The sequence below is a fragment of the Triticum urartu genome, chromosome 4A (assembly GCF_056163025.1).
Source record: "Triticum urartu cultivar PI428250 chromosome 4A, HENAU_Tu73, whole genome shotgun sequence".
NCBI classification, from domain to species: domain Eukaryota; kingdom Viridiplantae; phylum Streptophyta; class Magnoliopsida; order Poales; family Poaceae; genus Triticum; species Triticum urartu.
Window position 1 is genome coordinate 348,984,175 of NC_141876.1, and position 23,539 is coordinate 349,007,713.

At 47.1% G+C, this 23,539-nt stretch overlaps 1 long non-coding RNA gene across 1 annotated transcript; it reads left to right on the forward strand.

Annotated features, from left to right (window-relative positions):
* Window positions 1-19,658: 19,658 nt before the first annotated feature.
* On the forward strand, window positions 19,659-20,223 carry LOC147975824 (uncharacterized). Its single transcript, XR_015602078.1, has 3 exons — window positions 19,659-19,809; window positions 19,919-19,976; window positions 20,062-20,223. It is a non-coding gene; the product is annotated as an uncharacterized LOC147975824 (long non-coding RNA).
* Window positions 20,224-23,539: the final 3,316 nt, after the last annotated feature.

Sequence of the window (23,539 nt, forward strand, 5' to 3'; positions counted from 1 at the left end):
TGCGTCCTTCTGTGCATGCCGCCACGCAGTGGTGAATTGTGTGCGAGTGCGTCCTTCACGCGCAATAAGTTTGTCCTCAATGCGCCCTCAATTTACTAGCGTGCGGGGTGCTACCCCGAGTGGTTTCAACTTTGTTTACTTCACCGCGTGTCAGATGGGCCTCTAGTTTACTTATTTTCACCCACTGCCACATGGGCCAACACACAAAGATACATAACACGAGCTGACAAGGCAGCATGTGGATTGGTTGATCGGTCAACTAAAGAATATACGGAGCTATACGCTGACACAGTGAGCGTATAATCCGTCGGTATAGAGAGTTCGAGTGAGAGGGGAGGCCCGTGAGAGATAGCAGAGAGAGAAAGAGCTACTCCCTCCGTTCGATAATGTAGTTCCAACTTTTTTTAAGTCAAACTTTTGAAACTTTGACCAAGTTTATAAAGACATTACTTATATCTACAATACCAAAGATAAATGATAGTATGAAGTAAGTACATGTTGTGATGAATCTAATGATCGTTCCAGACGTAAATGTTTTTCTCCACATATACCTGGTCAAACGTTTCTGAGGTTTGACTTTTCAAAACATACATATGCTTATGGACGTGATAGAGTCCCTAACAAGAGAGAGAGAGGGAGTGAGTGAAAAAAGTGTGTGTGCGTGTGTGAAAGAGACATGGACAACACACGATAAAAGTAGAGAAAAAGCGTGCGTGTCTTATGCAAACATATCACACATGCATCTTCGACAACGGAGGCAAGATGAGGAGATAGTGTGTGGTTGTTTGGAACCGAGAGAGCAAGACCCCTAGCACGTGGCCAAGAGGGGTCTGACAAACAAGGGAGAGAGGTCGAGAGAGACGTACGGAGAAAATGCAGACATGGGGAGGAGAGATTGTATGTTTGTCATAGAGAGATCCCCTGGAGATCGTGATGGGACTACATGGGTGGGAGATCAAGTGACAAGGTGTGTGCACGATAGAAGATGCCCCGGGAGATATCGAGATAGACGTATGGATGGAAGGAGACAATACGTGTGTTCCTGCTGGCTAGTAAGAGATAATCATACTTAGGAGGGGGGGAGTGCTTGCGCCTATGATGAATTGAGGGATTATGGTACTTAGGGGGGGTGTGTCACATGGAGAGAGAACAAGGGCAGAGAGTGTTGGATGGGTCTATATGTATAGCGCGAGCGAGACAAGTGTATGTGTGAACTAGGGAGATATAAGGCCAGTTTGGCTTGCGTCCTGAGCATCTTTTGCCTGGCCTGGGGTTGTGGCTGGATTTCATGCATGCTTGTTTGGTTGCTACCCTGTGAAAAAGAAAGCCCGCCTGGCCTGGGTTCCCTTGCACTTTAATTAGCCTGGCCCAGGCGACCGATTTCGAACGTCTGGTCGTGCCTGGTCGTGTGGCCACGAGGCTAACAACAACATGGATGGATATTAGCATTAAATAATTGATGCATGGATTGATTGATGGGAGTTGATGCTTTGCCTGGCCCAAGCATGAACCAAACGCTTCAGCACCACACAAGCCTAGCCAGGCAGAAATATTTTACATCTCACGTCCACACCAGGCAGTACCGGCCATCAAGGCATGAGTGTTAGGTCACGAATCAAACTGACCAATAAAGTTTGAGAGAGATTGAGGAGCCCCGATAAGGCTGAGTGGTGCGTCAGATAGCTGAGAGGGGGAAAGAGATATTTCATCCGCTCGATAATGCAGTGCATGTAAATTTTTTAGAAGTCAAACTTTGGAAACTTTGATCAGGTTTACGCAACTATTATTTATATCTATAATACCAAAGATACATCATACAAAACTACATCTCATGGTGAATCTAATGGCATATGTTTTCCATACTAGATGTAATTCTTTTTCTCCATGTACATGGTCAAACTTTGTGATGTTTGACTTTTCAATAAATCTATATGCTATGGACCGAGGAGAGTGCCTCAGTCGAGACAGATCATGTACGTGTGAAGGAGAATGAGGAAGTGTACAAAAAGAGTATGTGTGTGACAGATAAAGTGACAACAAACGATAAATTAGAGAGAGAGTGTGTTTTTTCGTTTCTTATGCGAACATATCATGCATGCATCTCCGAGATGGAAAAGCGAGGCGAGGAGATACACGAAGATAGCTAGTGTGTGATTGTTTGCAACGGAGAGAGACACCCCTGTAGCACATGTCCAATAGAGGTGTGGCCAACAAGGAACAAAGGTCGAGAGGGACACATGGATGGCACGGACGCATGAGGAGGGAGAGAGGGTGTGTTTGTGATAGAGAGATCCCGTCGAGATCATGAAGGGACTATATGGGTGCGAGATCGAGGGAGTGCATGCGCGATAGAAAGATGCCCTGACAGAAATCGAGATAGACCATGCACATGTTTGTGATGGAGACTAAGATTAGCTAGTCATATACATATAGGGGGGACTGCGTGTGCCTACAATTGAGTGAGAGACCATCATACTTGGCTAGCTGGGCATGAGATTGTGTGTGTGCGCATGTGAGATGGAGAGAGAACGAGGGGGAGAGATAGAGTTTTAGATGGGCCTATCGAGTGCGAGTGAGATATGCATGTGTATGTGTGACCCAGGTGGATGGAGAGGTTGAGAGAGGGGGGGGGAAGAGCTCCGAGATGACATAGTGGTGCGTGAGAGAGTTACAAGCAAAGAGCCAAGGAATCTGTGTGCGTACGATGAGTGCACCCAAGATATCTAGCTTGGACTAGCTAGAGTATCATACATAGTGTGCGAGAGAGACCTATATATGGTGTATATATGCATGTGAACTAGAAAGACCACCCCCCCACACGCATACAAAGAGAGAGAGAGATGGAGAGAAAGGGAGAGGGATGAACAAGGTTTTTGTGTTGGATGCGTGCGACAGAATTGAAGATTGTCGACAAGAGAGAGAGAGAGAGAACAGTAGTCCGGAAGAGGGGGAGGTCGCGTTTTATGCATCGAAGACTGATATAAACCATATTTCAATATAAACTTGCATTCAAATATTTAAATTGGAGAACATGTTGTGTGCAATCCACACATGAATGGATATATGCGTATATCAAACAAGTTCATTAATTTGACTTTCAACATGTTCATGGAGTACTATAATACTGTACAACATGCTACTCGATTGAGGTGTTCAATTTTGGATTTAGTTCACTATTTTGACCTACTGAACGAGCTATTTCATTGAATCGAGATATTTCATTTTGGGTTTGATTCGCGTTTTTGAGTGGGACAACTATTTGTCATATAGTAAATCGCTAGCAACGAGCATGTAAAAACACATTACTCCCGAGCATCATCTCTCCATCTAAAAAAGAAGTGCCAAGCTAATATTTCAAAATTTGATCCGAATCGACTTGGTATGGTAGACGAGGATGCTCGTTCTCCCAAAATTTGAACGAACCGTTAAACATCCTCTCTGCTCGGTGGAATTCACCCGAGCAAATAAATGGGAGACGCAAAATTACCGTCCTATGTTGGACACGCATCAATTGGCCCGTTGTACATCGAGGGTAGGTTCGTAACTTCATCCAAGCGCGCCTTCTCCTCGGCCGAAATGACATGTGCCGAGTAATTCATAAACCATGGTTGGCAAAACATGCTCTCCTCGCCCGAAATAGCTCGCACCCACTATTTCAAAACACGCTCTCCTCGCCCGAAATTGCTCGTGCCCACTATAGTTCAAAACACGCCCTCCTCGCCCGAAATCGCTCCCGCCCAGAGAAGCAAAGTTACTCTACTATCCCCGACCCTCAGTACACAGACCCAAGCCGAGAGGCCTATAGGCAAGGGTAGAACTGTAACTCCCCCTCACATTTCAGACAAATGTGTCCGTAAGACATGGTTCCACTCCCCTCCCAATTTCCCCCGCCCGCCCCCATTCATACCTCGTGGGCGCCAAATCACGTTCTCCCCAGGAAGCTCCCTTCTCCCGAGTCGCGAAACCTCAGCCCCACCTCCATGGCGCCCCCCACCGCACCAATTTCACAGCCGCCCTCCTCCCTAATGCCGGAGACGCTGTCCATTTGCCGTCGTGCACTGGGCCGTGTGCCTCTTACTCCATGCTGCTGGTGCTGCCTCGACGACGGCCGTGTGAACCGTACCGGAGCCGATTCACTCCCGCCGTTGTTCACGGTGCCGGAGCGGCTCCAACTTTGGATCCATCTAGAGTCCCAGCGCTGCTTCGGCGTAGCCGTCGACCGTCGTGCCATCACTCTTTCCCTGCCACCGGTCGCCACCGCAACCGCGCCGGCCTCACCGACTCGGCAGCTGGACCTGCCTACTTCACCATGCCGCCAGATAGGTCGCACCATCATCTCAAATCACTTTATTTAGGCGTCAGTTGTCTGAATTTTTATTCTGGGCCAATCGATTTGCAATAGGAAGCAGCACCCCTCGAGGTGGCGGAGCTCCTAGGCTGTCGGTTGGCTGATGTCTAACGTAAGTGTGCGGGGCCGCAAAGTTCGCCGTGGAAGCAGCGCTTAGATGGCTATCTTTTAGAGTTGCGTGGGTTGAAGGTACTGCCGTCGCCGGATCTGGATGACGGAGAGTCTTTGTGGATTGGCGGGGAGCGGGGTTTTGGCCGGGGCCACAGACCGTAGAGGCAGGCTGCTCTGCCGTTGGTTGCTGGCTCTTCGGGGAAGATTCCGAATAGTGTCAGCCGGGAGGCACAAGACGGCCAGCCATCCAGCGTAGATCGGACAGTACCAAAATAAAATAAAATCGCGTGACCATAATTTAGTCTTCAGTCAACAGACGTGTGACCAGTCTCGTAACTTGATGTTGAACTCTTAGTGTATTTCTTCAGATCAAAGAGATATGTCGTTCTTAACATTAAGTGTTATCTGCATCTTCAGACACACCATCTTCCGACTCACCACAGCTGCTCCAACAAGGGAAGCATACACCAGAAGGGAGCTATAGTCCCCACTCAACAGTTCCCTACATCGAATGCGCGTGCCCGACATGCACAGCCACAACAACTGCAGGGCCATCCACAAGTCAGCACATGATGCTCACTCCTATGGATGGCAGCCAGATAGGTTGTACCCTCATCTTACTTGTGTGCAACATTTATGGCTTTGTTATTCATCTAAGCATGGAAAATAGATCATCACATTTCACTCTATATTCATGCTGATCTCTTACGGGTCTTGTTCAGGAGTTAACGTTGTTCCATAGTTCAGCTAAGATACTTGTTCTTTAGGTAACGCTGTTCCATAGTTATCATCCATCAGCCAATGCTACCCGACAGGCTGGTGATTATAGTATTATACCACTTCTAGTATTTTCTATGTTGTTCTTTAATACTTTTGTGTGCCATCTAGTTTATCTCGAGTACAAACGATACATATTTTGTAGCTTTCATCTGTGTTCTCCCTTTAGTTTATGAGACCTGTTGCTGCTAGTTAACCCCAGTCCTACTATTTATGTTGTCTCATATAGGCACTCATTGCATAAATCTAACTACTAGTTGTCTTCCATGCATGTCAGATATAATTGCACACACTGATATATCCACAAGAACCTCACGGAGCAATGTAAAGGCCAATAAACTTGATGTCAATGATACCCAATATGATGGAACATGTAAAGGCAGTTCTTCAAAAGACTTGCAGAAAGATGATGAATCCTCTTCACCCTACAAGGTCCTTGCTCTAACTTGTCCTATGATATGGGTACAACATGCATATAATGTTCTGGAGTGTATCTACTCTGTTGCAATGCCATGTGCTTAGCATGATTATCACGCATGTAAATATGTCATGCCTTCTTGTTTTTCAGTACCTATTCCATTCATGATAACATGTTTTCAAATTTAAGTACTGTCATTCTACTCTATCGCAATGCCATCTGCTTAATTTGGACATCATGCTTCTGAATATCTTATGCATTGTTATTCATCAGTATGTACTTCATCTATCTACCATACCATGTTTTTTTACATTGAAGTGTTGTTCTAGTGCTTTGTTGCAATGCGATCTTATTTTCCCAATCATACACATGTATGTTGCCTTAGTTATTTCTGTATGTATTCCGCTAGCATACAGTTTTACATTCAACTAGTGTTTTTTTTTGCTATGTTGTCCTGACACATCCCTAGCTCTTACACCATACTCCGTGCGTCCGGATTACATGTTGCCGAAATGGATAAAAAGGATGTATCTAGAACTGAAATACGCCTAGACCCATTCATTTTTTTTCCAGATGGATGGAATACATGTCAATATGTCATGCCTTTCTATTCTTCAGTACCTATTCCATCTCTCTGCTGCCGCATGTTTTATAATTAAAGCACCATTCTTCTATACAAGGCATGCAAGGGGAAGACGACTATGTTAGAATCGGAAGGGTTACAAACAAGGCCTTTGCAAAAGATCCAAACGCCAGGAGATAATAAGCAAACTCCAGTTTTTAAAGATACTTCTCCAGCACAGAGAAACCCAACTCCTACTGATAGTAAGCAGATTCAAGTGGCCAAAGAACTAGTCCGCTCCAGTCCAGCAAAAATATGTCAACTCAATTCTAAGAAGCGTGTGCGTATCCTTGCATCATGAAATTTTATAGCATGGTGATCATATTTTCTACATGTTTCTTACCCATCTCTCTTTTAGAAAATAAGCTTAACAGATAGAAGATTTTCTGCAATGGTATCATTTATGAGGAAAGATTCTTGCAGGAATTCTCTGTGCTCCAATGTAGATGTAAGTACCTGTTGTATATCATTATATTTTTACATCACCATGTATTTTGTTAATCGGTGTGAATCCAACCTTTATCTGATCTAAATTTAGTTGTAGCAAAATTTATGATTAAAGGCCATAATGTTGATTTTTGCAAGGAAAACTGCCTGGTAGTTTTGCATCCTTAGCTGCATGAGTGTACTATCTCATATCAGTGGGTTTGAATACTTTGGTTCTGCAGTGGGGTTTTCAGTGTTTTTTTACTGTGTTGTCCTGTCGTATCCCTAGCTCTTACATCATACTCCCTCCGTCCGGATTAAATGCCGCAAAAATGGATAAAACTGGATGTATCTAGAACTGAAATACACCTAGACCCATCCATTTATTTCCGGATGGAGTGAATACATGTCAATATGTCATGCCTTTCTATTCTTCAGTACCTATTCCATCTCTATTGTAGCATGTTTTATAACTGAATCACCATTCTTCTATATAAGGCATGCAAGGGGAAGATGGCTATGATATAATCTGAAGGGTTACAAACCAGATCTTTGCAAAAGATCCAAATGCTAGGAGATAATAAACCAACTCCATTTTTCATAGATACTGCTCCAGCACAGAGAAACCCAACTCCCACTGATAATAAGCAGATTCCAGTGGCCAAAGAACTAGTCCGCTCCAGTCCAGCAAAAGAATGTCAACTCCATTCAAAGAAACGTGTGCGTATCCTCGCGTCATGAATTTTATAGCATTCTGATCATATTTTCTACATGTTTCTTACCCATCTCTCTTTTAGAAAATAAGGTTAAACGATACAAGACTTCCTCCATTGGGATCGTATTCGTGGAAAATATCTTGCGAGAATTCTCTGTGCTCCAGTGCTGATGTAAGTACTTGTTGTATATCACTATATTTTTACATCAGCATGTATTTTGTTAATCAGCCTGAATCTAACCTTTATCGGATCTCAAATTAGTTGTAGCAAATGTTAAAGGCACCAATGTTGATTTTTGTAAGGAAAACTGCCTGGTAGTTTTGCGTACTGAGCTGCATGAATGTGCTATCTCATATCACGCACATTACTGAATTGTAGTGCTTCTCTGGTTGCCCATTCATTCATTGTGTCAATGTTGCTTTCGTATTACCTTACCTGGCTGATGATAGCTTTGCCATACTGTGTTAATTTGGTGTTGGCTAGTTGCCCAAACGTTCGTTGTGCCAATGTTGCTTCCCTATTATCTGACTTGGCCAATGATAGCAATGCTAGTGTGTTAATTTTGTGCAGGCTGCTGAAGATAAGAAGACAAACTCTGAAAGCAGCAAGGCAACCCCATTGTTTCTTTGCAGTAAATCTAGGCCAGGTAATATGGCAATAACTCATGATTAATCTGTTTGGTTCCCATCCTAATTTATGTTATGATGTAGTGGTCAAGACACTCTCCACTATCAATAATACAAGCCTGCCAAAATCGCCATCTGAATCTGTTCAGTATCCTCCGTCTCGAATGCGATGGAATAAATGTATGTTTGTGAACCAATTAATGGTTGAAGCAATGATGGAAATGGTGGATGAATCAGAGGTGCAGAGTCGTGCGACACAACAACTAATCAATGTTTTCAGAGACAGTGTGGCAAAGCAGCAAGAACTTGCCCACATGCTTATGGGCGTCATATGTGCTGAGGTTGCAGATTGTGACGTTGTAGATGGTTAGGTTCTGCTCATTTATTTACACTGGCATCAATCTTTGATTGCCAAGTGGATGTAATTTCCTGTAATATATTCTGGATGTGCAACGTTATTCCCTGTATGCCGTACCTTTGCTCGTCGTAATGGGCTCAAATTATCTAATTTGGCCTAAAGACATGAACGAACTTTAGTTGGCCCATTAAGTTAATGGGTCGTTACTAGGCCGAAAGTTAATGGTCGGCCCTCTTACCTCATGAGTCGTTAACAAGCCGACATCGAAGCGGGCAACAGGTGGCCCCAATTTATTTCACGGCCCGTTAACAGGCCGTTACTATGTTTAGCAGGCCGAAAGAGACATCGGGCTTGTATTGGACCATGAAGAGCATGGGCCGCTAAGAGGCCGAAAGTCAGGTCGTATTGTAAATGGCCCAACTGTGTTGTGGGCCTTTAGCAGGCCGAAAGAGAAACCGGGCTAGTATTGGACCATGAAGGGCATGGGCCATTAAGAGGCCAAAACTAAGGTCCGACTACAAATGGCCCAACTCATTTATGGTCCGTTAACAGGCCGAAAGGCACACATGGTCGGGAATTGGCCCAACACTTAAATAGGTTGCTAAAAGGCCAAAACTCAGGTCCGACTACAATGGGCCCAACTGATTTATGGGCCGTCAACAGGCTGAAAGTGACACCGGGCCAGAAATTGGCCCAACACTTAAATGGGCTGCTAAAAGGCCGAAACTCATGTCCGACTACAAATGGCCCATCAGATTTATGGGCCGTTGAGGGAGTCCTGGATTAGGGGGTGTCCGGATAGCCGGACTATACCTTCGGCCGGACTCCTAGACTATGAAGATACAAGATTGAAGACTTCGTCCCGTGTCCGGAAGGGACTTTCCTTGGCATGGAAGGCAAGCTTGGCGATACGGATATGTAGATCTCCTACCATTGTAACCGACTCTGTGTAACCCTAGCCCTCTCCGGTGTCTATATAAACCGGAGGGTTTTAGTCATAGAACAAACAACAATCATACCATAGGCTATCTTCTAGGGTTTAGCCTCCTTGATCTCATGGTAGATCTACTCTTGTACTACCCATATCATCAATATTAATCAAGCAGGAGTAGGGTTTTACCTCCATCGAGAGGACCCGAACCTGGGTAAAAACATCGTGTTCCTTGTCTCCTGTTACCATCCGCCTAGACGCACAGTTCGGGACCCCCTACCCGAGATCCGCCGGTTTTGACACCGACATTGGTGCTTTCATTGAGAGTTCCTCTATGTCGTCACTTTTAGGCCCGATGGCTCCTCCGATCATCAACGGCGATGCGATCCAGGGTGAGACTTTTCTCCCCGGACAGATCTTCGTTTTTGGAGGCTTTGCACTGCGGGCCAATTCGCTTGGTCATCTAGAGCAGATTAAAAGCTACGCCCCTGGACGTCAGGTTAGATTTGGAAGTTTAAACTACACAGCAGACGACCGCGGAGACTTGATCTTTGACGAATCTGAGCCGCAGCCAAGCGCGCCGCACTGTCCTGGTGGGCATGATATAGCTCTGTCGCCGAACAGTGCCCTGGAGGCCGCACCTGTGTCTGCTCCGACCCTTGGCTCGGAGCCGACCACACCAATTGAGGATGGGTGGTTAGACACCGCCTCGGGGGTTGCAATCTCTACGGCGATCAAGCCGAACACCAGCCTTGTCCTCTGCGAAACCCGTGACTCCAAGATGCCGGACTCCTCTCCGGACTCCGAGCCCTCCGCGCCCCTGCCGATCGAATCCGATTCGGCGCCGATCATGGAGTTCACCGCCGCAGACATCTTTCAGCACTCGCCCTTCGGCGACATTCTGAATTCACTCAGGTCTCTCTCTTTGTCAGGAGAGTCCTGGCCGGACTATGACCGACAGGATTGGGATGTGGACGACGAAGAAATTCGATGCCCACCCACCACCCACTTCGTAGCCACTGTTGATAATTTAAACGACGTGCTCGACTTCGACTCCAAAGACATCGACGGTATGGACGATGATGTAGGAGATGAATATGAACCAACGCATATAAGGCACTGGACAGCCACCTCATCTCATGATGTATACATGGTGGACACACCCAAAGGAAGCGATGACGAGGAACACAGGGATGCAACGAGGGATCGTTCACTCGAAAAGCAATCAAAGCGGCGACGTAAGCGCTGCTCCAAGCCCCGCCTCGACAGAGACAACAGCCATACAGACCCAGCCATAGAGCAGGATGAGCCGGCAGACGACGAACATGCCTTCGAGCAACCGTCCGAACAGGGCAACTTGGATAAACAAACCGAACACCCCATCCCCGGCGAAAACAACAGTCCGGACGACCTTACGCCGGATAGGCTCATGGAGCAGAAGAACCTCCACAAAAGGCTCGTCGCCACTACGCGTAGCCTGAAAAAGCAGAAGTGGATGCTCAAAACTGCGGAAGATGCACTAAGAATCAGATGGATCAAACTACGCAACACCGCAGACAAATATGACGGCAGTCGCCGCACAAAAAGCTATCCAAAGCGAAAGCTATTGCCTGAATTTGACGAGGAGGCCTTAGAGCCCCCGCAGTCAAAAAATAGGAAAGCCACCCGGTCGGATAGACGACCGCATGGCCAGCATGGAGCGGCAAGCGGCGCCGCACACAAGCCGACACGCGATCCACCAAAGGATCCGCATCAAAAAGATGGCCCAGCCAGATCTATCTACGGGCCAAGAAAGCAAGCTCTAGTAAGCAATGCAACACAAAAAATATCCGAACATCACGGCACACCCAAATACAGGGGTGCCGCACACCCCCTATGTTTCACCGATGAGGTGCTGGACCATGAATTTCCAGCGAGATTCAAGCCCGTAAACATAGAGGCGTACGACGGAACAACAAACCCTGGGGTCTGGATCGAGGATTATATCCTCCACATACACATGGCCAGAGGAGATGACCTCCACGCCATAAAATAATTACCCCTCAAGCTTCAAGGGCCAGCCCGGCATTGGCTCAAAAGCCTTCCCGAAAACACCATTGGAAGTTGGGAAGAGCTTGAGGATGCTTTCCGGGCAAATTTTCAAGGGACCTATGTCCGCCCTCTGGATGCAGACGATCTCAGTCACATAACTCAACAGCCTGGAGAGTCAGCTCGGAAATTCTGGAACAAATTTCTTACTAAAAAGAATCAGATAGTTGACTGTCCGGACGCCGAAGCCCTAGCAGCTTTTAAGCATAACGTTCAAGACGAATGGCTCGCCAGACACCTCGGCCAGGAAAAGCCAAGAACAATGGCCGCATTAACAAGCCTCATGACCCACCTTTGCGCAGGAGAGGACAACTGGTTGGCAAGATGTAGCACTAGCGACCCAAGTACATACGAAGTTAGGGATGGAAACGGAAAACCCCGACGCAGTAAGGACCAGCGCCGGAATAAGAGAAACAGCCCAAAGAGCACGGCGGTCAATGCTGGATTCAAAAGCTCGCGGAAGAATCAGAGAAAGCCGCCCCTCAAGGATTACAGGGACGAGCTATCCAACTTAAACAAAATCTTGGACAAGATATGTCAAATACACAGTACTCCTAGGAAGCCTGCGAACAATACCCACAGAGATTGTTGGGTTTTCAAGGGGCTCGACACACCAAGTGAGGAAGATGACGAACCCCACAAGCAGAGCACCAGGAAACAAAAGGATTTCCCACAAGAAGTCAAAACAGTAAACTTACTTCACATGACGAACAGAATGGCGCCAACAGAGATACACACCATACGGCCTATCCCAAAGGAGTCTCGCCAATGTTTGTTAAAACCGATCACCTTTGACCATCAGGATTACTCTAGAAGTATCCGGAACGCAGGCCGGACTGCCTTGGTATTAGATCCAATAATCAGCGGACTCCACTTTACAAATGTCCTGATGGACGGCGGCAGTGGTCTAAACCTGTTATACCAGGACACAATCCGCAACATGGGGATAGACCCAACAAAAATTTGCCATAGCAAAACCTCCTTTCAAGGGGTAACGCTAGGCCCGGATGCCCGTTTCATGGGTTCTCTCCGGCTAGAAGTTATGTTTCGGCTCCCCCGATAACTTCCATCACGAACAGCTAACTTTTCACATCGCCCCATTCTCAAGTAGCTATCAAGCACTGCTGGGACACGAAGCTTTCGCCCGCTTTAACGCAATACCGCATTATGCATCTCTTATGCTTAAGATGCCCGGTCCATGAGGCATCATCTCATTAAAGGAAAAACATTGAGTGTTCCTCCCGCGCGGAAGACAGTGCGGCTGCCTTGACAGCCCCACAATAAAGCGGCTTCACCAGCCGAAGCACCTAAACAGGTCGTCAAGACCACGAACACGGCTAGACGAGTCCGACATAAACATACAATTGATAAAGGCTTAATAGCCGTATACCCCTGTACTAGGGGCTCCGCGCATATAAAACAAAAGACAATAAAGCTCAATTTTACCCATTTCAATTTATACTTTGTTTATTTAGTATAACTCATGTTCGGCACAATCTTTCTTCAACTAAGTTCCTCTCTTTTACAGATGAACACTGTGCTACGCCCGTCCAGGATACGGCACAACGGAGACACAGGGGCAGATGTGCAGCAGGGACCCGTTCCAAGGATTCTTTTCAGATTAAGATCCTGCGTAAACCTTTTTTACTGTCTCTTGTTGATACACATCCCCTGGTTTCTTGGTATAACCAAGGAGGAGGCTGGCGTTTTGGCATGTGGCCACGTCAGAGTTTTGCGCGTACCTGGACACTAGGGGCTTATTACTAAGGGCGTTATCCCGCCCGCCCTCATAAAGACCGAATACCTTAGGGAGTGTTCGGCGTCGCGAGTTTGGCCTTATATGCATCAGCTCCGAATCATGTCTTTGGTCAAATGTTGGGTTTGCCCGGCTCCTGTGTTTTGCTACCTTACGTTCCGCTCTATCGGCTAAGGTGGCACCAGGAGAACTACTGCGATTGTGCCCCGGTTCGGCCAGGCGAGCACCTTAGTAGAGAAAGCCGAAAACTGAGTGTCATGATATTATGTGAGACTGGTCAACCACTCAATGACTTACCAGAATCTTTAGGATTCCTTCGCATTAATGAAGGGCCACTTCGCGGCCAGGCACATACGCGCCCCGAGTTCGGGCGAGCGTAGGCGCCACCAGGGGCTATATAAGTAGCCTCACTGTCAAACTCTTATGGCTAAGTGAAAGTGATAAAGCATCATAGTCCGATTGCCTAGTTCACTGCGCTATCACCTCCTTTGTAGGACCAAGACGTTGGATCAAGTGTGAAAATGCGCCTTCTGCGAACACCCCCGCATTATGTGCGTGGGGGCTGAAGCTGACGACTCCCATCTTTCAGATTATATATACATATATGTTAAACGGCCGCACAGGAGGTATTATAATACTTGCAGGCACAAGTATAAAAAGCTTCTACAATTTATCAAAATATTGTTTTATCATAATATGTGCTATTCGAATATAGTATCCTTTGAGCACTGCGTCTCTATTAAACGAGCGCCTTGCAGAACTTCCTGAAAATAGTGCTCGGCAGGTACTCGGCTTCCATCCGAGTCTGGGGATGCAACAGCGGTGGCCTCCATTTCCGCCCAGTATGTCTTGACATGGACAAGATCCATCCGCGCACCCTCTATGCACACTGACCTCTTCATCACATTGATATGCAGCGCCGCACCAAGGAACTGCTGCACCAAGTTGAAATAACTTTTCGGCTCTGGCCTCTCTAGCCACAGATGACTCATGACATACTTCATGGCTAGTCCGGACAACCTATTTAGCTCGGCCCATTCGGCCAAACGCTTGGCTAATGATAGTGGACACTCCGGATTGTGGAACTGCGACCAAAAGAGCTTTTCCACGTCGCGATCTTCTTGATCTCGGAAGTGTTCGGCCGCATCTGCGGCACTCGCTGCCAAATCCAGATAGGTGGCCACCGTACTCCACATCCGGTCTAACGGAGCATGTCTAGGATCACAGAACTTCCTCCTCAACATAAAGGTCTTTCTAGCCGCGATCTCTCCGGCCTGACGCAGCTCCTCCTTCATAGCTCTCATCGCAGAGCAAGCATCCTTGGCATCGGCAAAGGCCTTCTCCAGGTCCGTCTGTTCCGCCTGATCTTCTTTTTCAAGAAGCTTGCAACAGTCAACAGCGCTCTTCAGCTTCACAGACATCTCGGCCATTTCCTTCTTGCTTCGGTAGTGAGCAGACTGTTCGGCTTTCAGCTCTTCAATTGCCTTTCCGGCAGCCGCATCACTTTTCCTTGCTTGCTCCTTGGCTCGGGCATGTTCCGCCCAAAGATTCTCCATGGCAGCAGCACCACCTGCATCAAGCGCACACATTGTAAGATACTGGCATAAAGCTCCTCTTACCAGGTGCCACCGGAGTAATTACATACCTTGTGCCTCGTCAAGCTGCTTGTTGACAAGCGTGATGTCGGCATCTGCCACGTCAAGTTGCCACTTTAGCTCGGCAAATTCATCATTACGGCTGGCCACCCGACACTTCGCCATCTACGTATGAAGGCGGCATATTAGACCTGGGACTATGATCCTCTGCGCGCCGTCACTTTTGACAACACACAGAGTCTCAGGGGCTACTATCTACACAGGGCGCATCTTATTTATGCGCAACTGTCCAAAAAGGGTACATTATTTCACGTATCTCAAAACCTGTCAGTAAACTCCTGACGGCCTCGTGCAATCCGCTCTCCGCGGATGAAATCCTCTCAATCACCGTACCCATCAATGCATGGTGCTCCTCTAAGATATATGCTCACCCGAGCAGATCCTTCAGCTCCTCCGACCGCGCACCAGACGATGCCGGACTCGTCCGATGGCCCTTTTCGAAGGCCAGACACGGAGGGCTTTGAGGGGCCATATGACTACCTTCCGGCCCTTCCAGATTCGGAGAAACCCTCCGCGACGATACCTCAGGGTCGCCCGCCTCGCAAGGTGGTACGGCAGGGGGAGGCATTCCGCTCTCCATCATCTCTGGAAGAAGATCCCTCGAAGACGAGCTCTGCTGAGAAGGGCTAAGGTCCGAGCTACGAGGTAAATTTTCGATTACTCTTCTTAGATATAACGCAAGGATTTCTCTCATTTGTTAAAAAGAAAAACTCCTCTCTACTTACGGCTCGGTGGAGGGCTGATCCCCTTGAGGGCATAATTCGGCCGAAGTATTCCCCGGCGCAGGACCCTCTGACGAAGATTTCTTCCCCTGCTTTGAGGCCATGGTCTCCGGGTCGTCAGAAGCAGTCCTCTTCTTCCCCTGAGGAGAGGAATTTTCGATTCCTCCCTTCCGGACAACCTCCTTCGAGGAGGCTGTAGCTTCCTTGTCCCCTCCCTCACTTTCCTCCGAAGGCACAACCTCCAACATCCTGACTAGCACGGGATCCGGCGTGGTCTCGGGGAGGGGGGCCGGACACCTGATTAGCTTTGCTTTCACTATCCACTCCTTTTTAAAGGAAAGCTCTTTTAGGGGCAATTTTATGATAAATATACGGATAGCGAGTCCGGGCACAAGACTACTTACTTTACTATCCGGGCGATTGCAGCTCAGGCCTGCGTCCTCGGTCAAGACCGGACACATGGCTTGTGATCCGAAGAACAATTTGTACATCTCCACGGGCGTTGCGCCCATGAAATGCTGGAGAGCTCGTGGTCCCTCCGGATTGAACTCCCACAGGCAAAGGGGGCGACGTTTGCCGGGCAAGGCTCAGCGGATCAACATGACCTGCGTCACCAGGACCAGGCTAATGTCTCTTTCTAAGAGATCTCGAATGCGGCCCTGCAACAAGGGAACATCCTTGGATGGCCCCCAGTCCAGTCCTTTATTGACCCATGACACTAGCTGTGGTGGGGGACCCGAGCGAAAGGCAGGTGGCGCCACCCACTTGGTGCCCCTGGGAATGGTGATGTAAAACCACTCTCGTTGCCATAAGCTGGACTCCTCTTGAAAAGAGCCCTCGGGCCATGGAGCACCAGCATTCTTGCTTATAAAAGCACCTCTGCACTCCGAGTGCCGTCCCTCGATCATCTTCGGCTCTACTTTGAAGGTCTTGAGCCATAGTTCGAAGTGAGGAGTAATACGGAGGAAGGCTTCACAGACGACGATGAATGAGGAAATATGGAGGATGGACTCCGGAGCTAAGTCGTGAAATTCTAGCCCATAATAAAACATAAGCACCTTCATGAAGGGATCCGTCGGGAAGCCTAGCCCCCAAAGGAAGTGAGACATGAACACCACACTCTCACCAGGCTTGGGAGTGGGAATGACCTGCCCTTGAGCTGGCAGCCTATGCGAGATTTCGCCGGTCAAGAACCTAGCCTCTCTCAACTTCAGCACGTCCTCCCCCATGACGGAGGAGGGCATCCATCGGCCTCGAAGGTCGGAACCGGACATTGTCGTAGGTCCGAAGCTCCTAAAATCTGGAGCCTTGGGTGTTGGAACTCGAGATTGAAACAAAGGAGTAAGGCCTTGGTCTCTTTATAAGAGGTTGAATACCAAGGGCCCTCCCCGTGACCGTTTGGGACTCGCCTTTGATCGAGAAAACATACCAACGGGTACGACTGTGTTACCCACGTCCGTATTGATGAGAATCCCGTAAATGAAGGGGACACGGTCTCTGATTTGACAAGACGTGCCAAGGAAACCGCCTCGCTAAACGCGCTGAGGTGGGACAGTAAAACGATTCGAATAAAGACTTGGCCGTGGTGTGATGTCACGCTATGGAATACGTCAGTAGATTAGATTTGTGTAAATATTATTCTCTCTATGGCAATATGTGGAAACTTATTTTGCAGAGCCGGACACTACCTTTGTATTCAAAATCTTCTATGAAGTACTTGGAGGAGGAACCCGCCTTGCAATGACGAAGACAATCTGCCGCCGGACTCGTCGTCATTGAAGCCTGGTTCAGGGGCTACTGAGGGAGTCTTGGATTAGGGGGTGTCCGGATAGCCGGACTATACCTTCGGCCGGACTCCTGGACTATGAAGATACAAGATTGAAGACTTCGTCCCGTGTCTAGAAGGGACTTTCCTTGGCGTGGAAGGCAAGCTTGGCGATACGGATATGTAGATCTCCTACCATTGTAACCGACTCTATGTAACCCTAGCCCTCTCCGGTGTCGATATAAACCGGAGGGTTTTAGTCCATAGAACGAACAACAATCATACCATAGGCTAGCTTCTAGGGTTTAGCCTCCTTGATCTCATGGTAGATCTACTCTTGTACTATCCATATCATCAATATTAATCAAGCAAGAGTAGGGTTTTACCTCCATCGAGAGGGCCCGAACCTGGGTAAAAACATCATGTCCCTTGTCTCCTGTTACCATCCGCCTAGACGCACAGTTCGGGACCCCCTACCCGAGATCCGCCGGTTTTGACACCGACAGCCGTCAACAGGCTGAAAGACACACCGATCCGGAAATTAGCCCAACATTTAAATGGGTCGCTAAAAGGCCGAAAGATGTACATCCTGAAAATTGGCCCATCCATTAAATGGGCCGTTAACAGGCCAAAATCTCATCGGGCCGATATTTAGCCCAAATATATAGCGGGCTGTTAACGAGCTCGAACTGACGATGGGCTGCAATGGTGTCAAATCTTTAATGGGCCGAATTGGCACATCTCGTATGGGCCATGGGCTTAAATGGACGTGACACAAGTAGGCCTTATATGGGCTGACCTGCTAATTTTTACTGGGCCGGCCTTTTTTACTGGAATGGGCCACGTGTCGACCTATCATAGGCGCCTCCTGTCCAATGAGTGGATGACATCTGTACCAACGATGAGCCGACACGTGTTTCCTCTAGCCAATGATGATTTTACACGTGGAAAATCCCCATTGGTCAGTGCTGTTAACGGGTTATCGGATCCAAAACCCGACCCGATAGCTTAACGGCGTTCCGTTACGGTGGATGCCACGTGTTGGTCACCCTTGACGAAAGCACTTCTGTGACGCGCGATTTATCGTCATGGAAGTGGACACTTCCGTGATGATAATTTTGGTAATGTCATGGAACACTTCTACGACAGCACAGGTATGACTATCTTGATTCTGTCATAAATTTTTCATGGATGTACATGCATGACAAAAAAAGCGACCTACTGTGACAAACACGTATCATCACGGAAGTGTATTTTTTTAGTGCATGTTGCTTGCACATTGCACCGTGGTTGATTGTCGCTCCCTTTGCTTGTATTCTTGTTTTGGGTAGAGCCGGGAGACGAGTACATGATCGAGGAACCCGTTGAGTATGCTTACGAGGATCAACTTTATGTCAACTCGGAGAACTTTGCAGGCAAGATGACCATACCCTCAAAATCACTTCTATCTTTGTTTGCTAGTTGCTCGCTCTATTGCTATGCCTATGCCGCGATACCAACCACATGCTTTATCATGCCCCCATATTGCCATGTCAAGCCTCTAACCCACCTTGTCCTAGCAAACCGTTGTTTGGCTATGTTACCGCTTTGCTCAACCCCTCTTATAGCGTTGCTAGTTGCAGCTGAAGATTGGAGTTTGTTCCTTGTTGGAACATGTTTATTGTTGGGATATCATTATTATATCTTGTTTACTTTAATGCATCTATATACTTGGTAAAGGGTGGAAGGCTCGGCCTTATTCCTGGTGTTTTGTTCCACTCTTGTCGCCCTAGTTTCCATCATACCGGTGTTATGTTCCTTGATTTTGCGTTCCTTACGCAGTTGGGTTATAACACTAGTAGAAAAAGGGTCAAACGTGAAGCACATTAGTGCCGGTTTGTATTTGAGCCGGCACTAATGTATACATTAGTGCCGGTTCCAATGGCTAGCCGGGTCGCTTTCATTAGTACCGGTTCGTGGCGAACCTTTAGCACCGATTCATGCCACGAACCGGTACTAATGAGAGTGGTGGCAGGATGTTGTCAGACTGGGGGCCCTCCAGCCCCTTTAGTACCGGTTCTTGGCACGAACTGGTACTAAAGGTCGTCCTACATAAACCCTTCATCCACCCGAGCTCGCTCTGTTCTTCCCCTTTCCCCTCTCCTCTCTCTGTTCTTCCCCTCTTTCTCTCGAGCTCATCACACATTTTGCCCAAAATTTGTCAAGATTTGAAGGCCGCCATCCATTCAAATGATCACAAAGGTTAGCAACTTTGTCCTTTCATCTCTCATTGCTAGATTAGCTCTTGCAATGCTTTATATAGTGATTAATTTGTGAGTTTAGTAATTTGGGAGGATATATATATGTGCTAGTATTTGATTTATATGCAATTTGAGGTCAAACATAACACTTAGTTTGCATATGTAGGTGTGGTTTACTTAGTGCCTTCTAAATCTCCGTCGTAACCACCGTCGATCGCCCGCACCGTCCCGTCGCCGGCACCACCTTGTGGTGAGCCTCTTGTTCATGAAATTTTATATAAAAATTGATGTTTGTGTGATTTGGATATATAGTTACTCGTATAATTATCTTACCCGTATGCTGTTTGTTATACATATAGTGCCATGGTTTTGATATCCGTCCCCGTCGGCCCTCGTCCTTGTTATGATTCGGATGTGGTATATATATTCTCTTTTAAAACTAGTTGCATTTCGTGTTTATGACAAATTATGCCCATCAAGTTGACATAGAAATTTTTTCTAGGAGGTATGTGAACCAGAAATTCCAACCGACCCTATTGTCGAGAGGTTAAATTTAGTTGAAAGAGAAAAGGAGTACTTGAAAGAAAAATTGAAAAGAATTGAGGGGGAGAAGATGGAATTGGAGTTGCATGTTGCCGATGTCGTCGATGATCACAAGATCAAGATGGAGAAAATGCGCTTGAAGATTAGACAGATTAGAAAATATGCCATCGATAGTGAGGCTTGGTATCATTATGCTGTTGGATCCATTGTTACCTTAGTTGTGATCTTGATCACATTTGTTGTTGCATTTAAATGCTTTAGCTAGAGAGTTATTTGCTTGTTGCATTTAAGTGTTGTATGAACTTTATGTATGAACTTGTATTAATTTGGTCTATTCGGTGTTGTGTAATGAAGATGAGCCGACAATGGATGTACGATGACCGATGCTCTCCCCAGTTCGTTGAGGGCATGCATACTTTTCTGCTTGCGGCTGAGGCAAACAAGCGGGCGGATGGTTTTATGCCTTGTCCATGTGCTGGCTGTAAGAATGGTCACAATTACTCTACGTCAAGAACCATTCACGTCCACCTGTTTAAGTCCGGTTTGATGCCCCACTATAATGTTTGGACCAAGCACGGAGAAAGAGGGGTTATGATGGAAGACAATGAAGAAGAAGAGGACGACGACAACTATCCTGGCCATGGGTTCCCTGAATACGATGATACAACAATGGGGGAAGAAGCTGAGCCGGTAATGCGGGAAGAAGCTAAGCCGGCAATGCGGGAAGAAGCTGAAGAAGAGGCATCAGATGAGCCCGTTGATGATCTAGGTCGGGCCATTGCCGATGCAAAGAGAAACTGCGCAAGTGATTTGGAGAAGAAGAAGTTGCAGCGCATGTTAGAGGATCACAAAAAATTGTTGTACCCGAATTGCGTAGGTGACAAGAAAAGCTGGGCACCACACTGGAATTGCTGCAATGGAAGGCGGAGAATGGTGTATCTGACAAGGGATTTGGAAAGTTGCTGGTAATGATAAAGGATATGCTTCCAAAGGACAACAAATTTCCCGAGAGTACGTACGAAGCAAAGAAGGCTGTCTGCCCTCTAGGGTTAGAGGTGCAGAAGATACATGCATGCCCTAATGATTGCATCCTCTACCGCGGTGAGTACGAGGATTTGAACGCTTGCCCGGTATGTGGTGCATTGCGCTATAAGATCAGCCGTGATGACCCTGGTGATGTCGAGGGCGAGTGCCCCAGGAAGAACATTCCTGCCAAGGTGATGTGGTATGCTCCTATAATACCACAGTTGAAATGTTTGTTCCAAAACAAAGAGCATGCCAAGGCGATGCGATGGCACAGAGAAGACCGTAAGAAAGACAGAAAGTTGAGAGTACCCGCTGATGGGTCGCAGTGGAGAAAAATCGAAAGAAAGTATGGGAAGGAGTTTGCAGATGACGCAAGGAGCGTATGGTTTGGTCTAAGCGCAGATGGCATTAATCCTTTTGGGGAGCAGAGCAGCAACCATAGCACCTGGCCTGTGACTCTATGATTGTATAACCTTCCTCCTTGGTTGTGCATGAGGCGGAAGTTCATTATGATGCCAGTGCTCATCCAAAGCCCTAAGCAACCCGGCAACGACATTGACGTGTACCTATGGCCATTAGTTGAAGAACTCTTACAACTGTGGAATGGAACAGGTGTACGTGCGTGGGATGAGCACATGGGGGAAGAATTTGACCTAAAGACGTTGCTGTTTGTGACCATCAATGATTGTCCTGCTCTCAGTAACCTTTCTGGACAGACAAACAAGGGATACCGCGCATGCACGCACTGTTTGGACGATACCGACATTATATATTTGGCTAATTGTAAGAAGAATGTGTACCTGGGACATCGTCGATTTCTTCCGAGCAGGCATCCCGTAAGAAAGAAAGGCAAGCATTTCAAAGGTGAGGCGGATCATCAGACGAAGCCTCGCCACCGTAGTGGTGCTGATGTACATGATATGGTTAAGGATTTGAAGGTGGTCTTTGGAAAGGGTCCTGGTGGACAACCTGTTCCGAATGACGCTGACGAACGCGCACCCATGTGGAAGAAGAAATCTATATTTTGGGACCTGCCCTATTGGAAACACCTAGAGGTCCGCTCCGCAATCGACGTGATGCACGTGACGAAGAATCTTTGTGTGACCCTGCTTGGCTTCTTGGGCATGTATGGGAAGACACAAGATACACCTGAGGCACGAGAGGACCAGCAACGTATGCACGGAAAAGACGGCATACATCAGGGTCATGCAAGCTACGCTCTTACCAAAGAAGAGAAGGAAATCTTCTTTGAATGCCTGCTCAGTATTAAGGTACCGTCTGGCTTCTCGTCGAATATAAAGGGAATAATAAACATGGCAGAGAAAAAGTTCCAGAACCTAAAGTCTCATGACTGCCTCGTGATTATGACGCAACTGCTTCCGGTTGCATTGAGGGGGCTTCTACCGGAAAATGTTCGATTAGCCATTGTGAAGCTATGTGCATTTCTCAATGCAATCTCTCAGAAGGTAATCGATCCAGAAATCATACCAAGGTTAGAGAATGATTTTGTGCAATGTCTTGTCAGTTTCGAGTTGGTGTTCCCACCATCCTTCTTCAACATCATGACGCACGTCCTAGTTCACTTATGCGAAGAGATTAACGTTTTGGGTCCTGTATTTCTACACAATATGTTCCCCTTTGAGAGGTTCATGGGAGTCTTAAAGAAATATGTTCATAACCGTGCTAGGCCAGAAGGAAGCATCTCCAAGGGCCGTCAAAATGAGGAGGTCATTGAGTTTTGTATTGACTTTATTCCTGACCTTAAGCCGATTGGTGTTCCTGAATCGCGGCATAAGGGCAGACTAAATGGAAAAGGCACGCTAGGAGAGGAACAAATAATATGTATGGACGAACATTCTCTCACTGAAGCACACTACACAGTTCTACAGAATTCCACCTTGGTGGCTCCGTATATGGATGAACACAAGAATTTGCTACGCTCCAAACACCCGGAGCGGTCTGATGACTGGATTACACGTGAACAAACCAGGAGTTTCGCCAGCTGGTTGCAGACACGTACCATATATGACACCTCTATTGAAGATGACCTGTACTTGCTGTCCCAGTTACCATCTTCGAATATAATGACTTTCAAAGGGTACGAGATAAATGGTAATACATTTTACACGATCGCCCAAGATAAGAAGAGCACCAACCAAAACAGTGGTGTCCGCTTTGATGCAGAAACCAAGACAGGAAAGGAAACATATTATGGTTATATACAGGACATATGGGAACTTGACTATTGACGTGGTTTGAAGGTCCCTTTGTTTCGGTGCAAATGGGTCAATATGAAACGAGGCGGGGTAACGGAAGACTTGCAGTATGGAATGACAACAATGGATCTCAACAATCTTGCGTATGCAGACGAACCATTCGTCCTAGCCAATGATGTGGCATAGGTTTTCTAT